This window comes from Cyprinodon variegatus, unplaced genomic scaffold, assembly GCF_000732505.1.
Source record: "Cyprinodon variegatus isolate N-32 unplaced genomic scaffold, C_variegatus-1.0 Scaffold938, whole genome shotgun sequence".
NCBI classification, from domain to species: domain Eukaryota; kingdom Metazoa; phylum Chordata; class Actinopteri; order Cyprinodontiformes; family Cyprinodontidae; genus Cyprinodon; species Cyprinodon variegatus.
In genome coordinates, this window is record NW_015151391.1 from 53,410 (window position 1) to 60,044 (window position 6,635).

Sequence of the window (6,635 nt, forward strand, 5' to 3'; positions counted from 1 at the left end):
AGAAGCTGCTTCATTTCTGCTGCTTGTCCACATTAAAGCCGGGCGCACACTCTGCGATATTTGGGCCGATTTTCCAGTCGTGCCAGAATTTTTCGATCGCCGACTTTCAGCCTGACCATGCGTCGTGCGTAGTGTAGCATAGAGGGGGTAACGAGGGGCGATCGGCCTCTCACAACCACCTCCCGCTCAAGAATCGTAAAGTCCCTGCCAGCTCCCAGATCAGCTTCTCTGATTGGTTGATGAAGCGCGTCCAGCAGATAAAGTTACATTAAACCAACTCCAGCAGCTGCTGCTTCTGAAATTTTAAATATTTGAGTGAAGTTTCCAGGAAATTAGGGTTTGCTAAAGCTGTAAATCCCAAATTGCGAACTAAAAACCTGTTTTTATCTGTATGAAGTAAAATCAAAGGCTGCATCCAAAAACTGCTGAAATAAATTAGTTTGTAAAGAATCACTTGAAAACATTGGATCTTTTCTAATTTCTAATGTTGGATCTGTTAAAATATTTGTGTTTGAATATTCTGGTAAAATAATGAAATTACACCACAGCTGTAAATAAATAAGAGCAAAATAAGGATTTAAAACTCAGGAGGTTTTCTAGATTCAGAGGAAAAAACGACCGGCTGGTTGATGACCCAACAGAACCGCCCTGCAGACGTCCTCATATGATTCAATGATGACCTTACACTGGGGAAAACAATAAATAAATTAGATAAGACAACTTTTCTTAAATTAAGTGCATTTGTTCTTGAATTTAGGAGGTAAGTAAGACATTTTTCCAATAGAACAAGACAATTTATATTTAAAATAAGAAAAAAACATTGCATAGTCTTGTTTCAAGAGTAAAAATATTAATTCCATTGGCAAATCATCTCATTTACCTGCTCAAATTAAGGTTAAATACACTTAATTTAAGAAATGTTGACATATATCTGGATTGTTTTTGCAATGCAGAGGGAAGATGAACCTGAATGCATCACAGATCCCAGCTGTTCACTGCAAAAACATTCTGAAAATGAGTAAAAATGTCTTAAATTAAGTGTATTTAGCCTTATTTTGATGATGTAAATAAGATGATCTTCCAATGGAATCAGTATATTTACTAATTAAATAAGATAATTAGATATTATGCACTTGAAATAAAAGCCTGCATTTGCTTTTCCTTATTTTAAATGTAAATTGTTATTTTTTCTATTGGAAACGCTAAATTCAAGAAAAAAATGCACTTATTTGAAGAAAAACTGATTTATTTAGATTTACCGTTTTTGCAGCGCTGCTCTCACCTGATTGGTCGGTTTCCACCATCTGAACCACACTGCAAAAACAATCCAGATATATGTCAACATTTCTTAAATTAAGTGTATTTAGCCTTAATTTAAGCAGGTAAATAAGATGATCTGCCAATAGAATGAGCATTTTTTAACAGAAATTGTTTTTTTTTCTAATTTTAAATCTAAATAGTCTTATTGCATTGGCAAAGTTTCTCACTTACCTTCTAAATTCAGGAAAATGTGCACTTATTTTTAGGTAAAAGTTACTTATTAACATTTTTTGCATTAAAGCTAACTTGCTGTTTTTGTTGTCTTGTATTTATGGATTTCTGTGTTTAAATCCTGATCTTTGCTTCTTGCTGACGTGTGAAGTTTAAACCGTGTTCTGCTGCCGTATGTCCTAAAGGTCGCAGTCAGGTGACCTCGTTGATGTGCTGCTTTGTGTGAAGCGGAGCTGGAATGTTTCTCTGCTCTTTGTTTGCTGGAAGGTTTTTGTCTGGTCAGTGAAAATGGAGCGGCGGCCTAATCCCGCCGCCGTCATGGTTTCCTGTCGCTCCAGGCTGTCCTGCTGTCAGAATAAACAGAAAACAAGCTGAGCGCGTGTTTGATGATGTTTGTGTTATTTATGTCGCCCCCTGCTGACCTCACTGTTTATGGGATTTATTTTTCTAAATAAAGATCTGTTCTCCACCCCTCTGTTGTTTCTCTGCTCTGCATGGTGAGAAAAGAAAAGACCAGATCAATGAGATGAGCTGCTTCTTAAGGTCAGAACACAATAAATCAGATTTCTCGTCCAATCAGACAGAAAATGTAATGCTACGTTCAGACTGAACGCAGCAGAAGCAGCTAAAATGCCGTGCTGCTTCATTTCTGATGCTTTTAGTTTATTTCTGAAGCATCTTTGCTGCTCTAGCTGCACGGTGGTAAAGTGGGTGTGATGCGCGTTGTGCAGAGCAGGTTTCTACATTTTAAATTAATTTAGGCGTTAATAAACTGTTTCAGAGGAGTGATCATAGCGCTCTGCATCAGCAGTGCTGCGTCTGACTCCCTGCCAGCTCCCAGATCAGCTCCTCTGATTGGTTGATGAGGCGCGTTTACAAGCAAAAATAAAATTTTCCAACTCCAGCAGCTGCTGCTTGAGCAGCGTTTTGCGCACCTCAGATGCTTGTTACGCGCTGCTTTAGCTGTTAAAAATGCGCCTTAGGACCTTTTGATGCGCCTTGATGCACGTCAACCATCGACTATGCATGTAAACCAGCTGCTTCTGCGGCGTGCAGTCTGAACGTAGCATTAAAGATCGTAGCGTTTAGATAAGTGGGGTTTGCAGACAGAGCAGGTCAGTGCAGCGTATCTCTATCACCACTTTATGGAAAAAAAGAAAGAAAAAGTTGGATAAACTTCCCAGATCTCTCTGAGAATCACCTCTCTGCCTCAGTTACCATAGAAACCGTCCCACAGAGGTTATTGCTGCGTTTTTCTCTTCTTTAGATGTAGATCTCATTATGTTTTAATATCTGTTCTGGTTCTAGATGCTGCACAGACTCGTTACTTAGAGCATCAGTGGGTTTTTATGTTAACTTTTCATAATCTGTTGCAGTCAAATGTGGGAAATAGTTTTTATAAGACAGAAGAGAAAATAATCTGCAGAGATCTGCTCATCCTGCCTAGTCAGAGCCGCTCTATACGCAGCCAGTTACACATGGGAATAAATTAGGATTAAATAGTCGATCACAGTCGTTCTGTTTAGGGGTTTAAAGTGTTTTTTATCATAAGATCAGATTTAAGTTTTTTAGCTTTTTTAATCTATATTTTAGATCTAGAATCAGTGTTTTATTTTATAAACTTGTTTAAATGGACAAAATTTACCTGTTAAATGGAAAATCATTGGATGGATGAAAAAACAAGCAGAGTCACAGAGAGAAACATCTGGGAAGGGAAAAAATAAGAAAATAAATGACAGAATATATAAATAATCCAATAAATAAGAAGTAAAGATGGATAAATAATAGGTCAGCATATTAATAAATATATAGATGATTATGAGACATTTAAAGTAAATTAAAATGAATATTTCAGTTTGTTGCAGGACTTTATCAGAGGTTTGTTGTTTACAGCTGAGGCCTCCTGTCTCTGTTCTGCCTCTTTAAATTAAAATCCCCTTAATGAAAATCCTCGGTCACTCCCCCCTCCTGCGGGGCCTCCTCCCCCTCCTGCGGGGCCTCCTCCCCCCTCCTGCGGGGCCTCCCTCCTGCTCTGAGGCAGGGTGTCAGGTCAGGGACCGGACCAGGATCCTGGATCACCGCAGACCCGTCCTGGCAGCAGGTACCAGCTCCTTCCTCCTCCTCCTCCTCCTCCTCCTCCAGCAGCTCAGGTGGCAGCCTCCCCCCCTCCCCCCGGACTCAGTGCTCCTGCTCCCCGCACCTCCTCCACCCGCTGAGGCAGCAGCTGATCCACGCGGAACCGGGTCTCCGGTTCTGGACCCTTCCTGACCGGTTCGGAGTATTTTGTCAGTGGCTGCTGGTTTCTGAGGACGGAGCGGCCCTGCTGGGCGGAGCTAAGAGCCGCAGCAGGTGGGCGGGGTTACCTCAGGTCTCAGGTGATCTCTGTTTCCAGGATTTTATTGAGATGAAGTGAATCAGCAGCTCTGATGTTTCCTCCATCAGCTCCTCCTCCCTGATGGAGGAGCTGATGGAGGAGCTGATGGAGGGGAATGATGTTTCTGCAGAGCAGAGCTGACCTTCAGTCACTGCCTGTAAAAAATTTAACCTCAATAAGTCATTTTTTTTCTTAAAATAAGTTAATTTTCTCTTGAATTAAGGAGGTAAGTGAGACATGTTGCCAATGGAACACGACGATTTCTATTTAAAATAAGAAAGAATAATTGCATTGTCTTATTTCAAGTACATATTAACTAATTATCTTATTTTAAGAGCAAAAATCATCTTTCCATCGGCAGATCATCTCATTTACCTGCTCAAGTTAATGATAAATACACCTAATTTAAGACTTTTTTACTTTACTTTACTTTTAGATCGTTTTTGCAGTGCAGCGCCAAATCTAGCGACTTTTTTCTGCTACTGGAGACTTTGGAGACAACATCTAAAAGCAGCGAACTCTGCTCTCCAGAGCGAGTAGATTGGTAACCCCGCCTCCTGCTCTCCTCTATCTTGTCTGCTGTCATGATTCATGCAGCTATTATTTCATCCAAATGAAAAATGGAGAACAGATAAGCAGATCATGGCTTGTCTACAGTGAAAAGAAGGACTGGGTTATTTACTTTGGCCTTTTTGGAAACACAGGAAGGAGCAATCAGCTAAGTGAGCTTAGTGCTTGGAAAAAATCTTTCATTCCTTTAGAGACAGCATGAAAAGTCAGCTGAGTACAAAACATAGAGAGGAAAACAAGAAGAAAAGGGACAAGAAGAGAGGGACACAACCTAGAACAGATAATGGATGTCTATTCTATTAACATTTCTCTATCTGGAGAATGGGGCTGTTCAGAGGGCCCCCTGCCTGTCTTTGCCTAGGGCCCCACATTTCCTAAATCCGCCCCTGCTCTCTGTGACATCAGCTCTGACCTTTCAGATAAAGGTCAGCAGGTTTCTGCACATAAACTCCGTCCAGCTGACGGCTTCATAGCTGCACGTGTTTCCAGATGACTGAGGTTCAACCAGCTGAGCAGGAGCTGCTGAATGATAAACAAATCATCTTAAAGTTACAATTATTTTCTCCTTTTTTTAATCAGATGAATTAAAAATTCAGAAAAGCGTCAATTCAAAACAGAAAAGAAAAAAAAGAGCAGAGGAAACTTCCTGGTTCCTTCAGGCTCTGCTTCATGTTCATCCATCAGACTTCCTCCAATGAAATAGATCCGTTTATTAGAGCTGGTGACCAACCAGAGGAACCATATGGATCTGCTGGGATGGATGATGGATTCAGACTGGATTCATCAATAGATGGACAGATAGACTCTGCACTCTCCTCTAATGTTCTCTGATGTTCTGGAGCTCTTTGGCCTCCTTCGGTCACATCCAGCCCAGATCTGCAGACATGGATGATTTTCCATGAATGGAACCAGAGGAAGGATGGATCTGGACTCTTTGCTCCAGGTTGACCTTTCCTCCGCCTGGGAAGCTCTTCAGTCTCTGTCAGATTCCTTTCTGTCACAAAAGCGTCTAAACTTAGCCGCTGATATGCGGCGCTGAGCAGATCCAGCTGCTCTGGGACCCGCCTCCCTGCAGAACATCTTACATACATGATCCAGGTCGTGTGTTACAGGAACCTCCTGCTGTGTTTAACGGTTTGATGATGATGATGAGACCAGGATGAAGATCAGGAGAACCTGACTTCCAATCGAAGAATTTCAGCTCAGCTCCAGCTTCATTTCTCATGAAGCTCCAACCTACAGATGGAGGAACGAATGCTGAAAACTGGACCTCTGGTTTAACCAAGGACAGAGCCGGCCCCAGCCTATTGGGGGCCCTAAGCAGAACTTGATTTGGGGCCCCCCCTTCCCACCTACGCTACAACATCATCGACGCAAACGTCCCACCGTAATGTTATGGCGAATATTATAAACGAATACAGTGAGGTTATTTATTAATACAAAATAAGTAAACGCTAATTAAAATCCTCTTTTATTAAAACTTGTGAAAACAAACCGTCACAAAACATATTAAATCGATTATTTTCAAATGTGCATTAAATGCGCAATATTTTAAATAAAACCAAACAGACAAACATAGACAAATAAAAAATAGAACGTTACAAAAAAGATACTTAAATAATGAAAGCAAACGTGTCCCTGATGACATCATTGATGACATCATTGCATGGTATTGCTTGGCAAACTATGTTATTGCAGCAAACTGTAGGTCAACTTAAAGGCTGGTTAGCGTCGCAGTTAGCTTGTCGCAGGAATAACGCAAATATTTAGATTTATGCTAAATATTGAAGCGTGGTCTGCGCTGTTATTCCACAACGCAAGAACTAGCTAGGATTGTGGGCGTCCGTGTGTCAGTTTGACGAGCTGTTCGCCGTCTACAACCTCTCATCCAACGCCGGACGTCGCACGGTTCCCCAGTGAGCGTTCCCCAAAGACCGGCCGCGGCGCTGCGTGTTTTGGCTTCAGGTTCAAACCAACAGACCGTCGCACAGAGCTACAAACTAGCATCCTGAACGGCGTCTGGGATAATGTCTGAGGTGAGCCAGGCGTGGTGGGCGGAGCTATTCAATTCAGTTTATTTCTACAGAGCGAAATTCATAATACATGTTATCTCAGGTCACTTTCCAGTTCACCAGATCATCCAGTCAGATTGATTCAAAGTTTTCTATCTAAGGAAAACCAGCTGATTGCATCGACTCAT

The 6,635-nt window shown here is 41.5% G+C and overlaps 1 protein-coding gene across 1 annotated transcript in view; it reads left to right on the forward strand.

The window, feature by feature from the left end:
• The first annotated feature begins 3,491 nt into the window (after positions 1-3,491).
• Positions 3,492-6,635, forward strand: part of LOC107100125 (LIM domain-binding protein 3-like) — a 46,619-nt gene continuing 43,475 nt past the window's right edge. The window contains exon 1 of the mRNA XM_015398493.1: positions 3,492-3,592. The gene's annotated coding sequence lies outside the window, so the exon portion shown is untranslated. The remainder of the gene's footprint in view (positions 3,593-6,635) is intronic.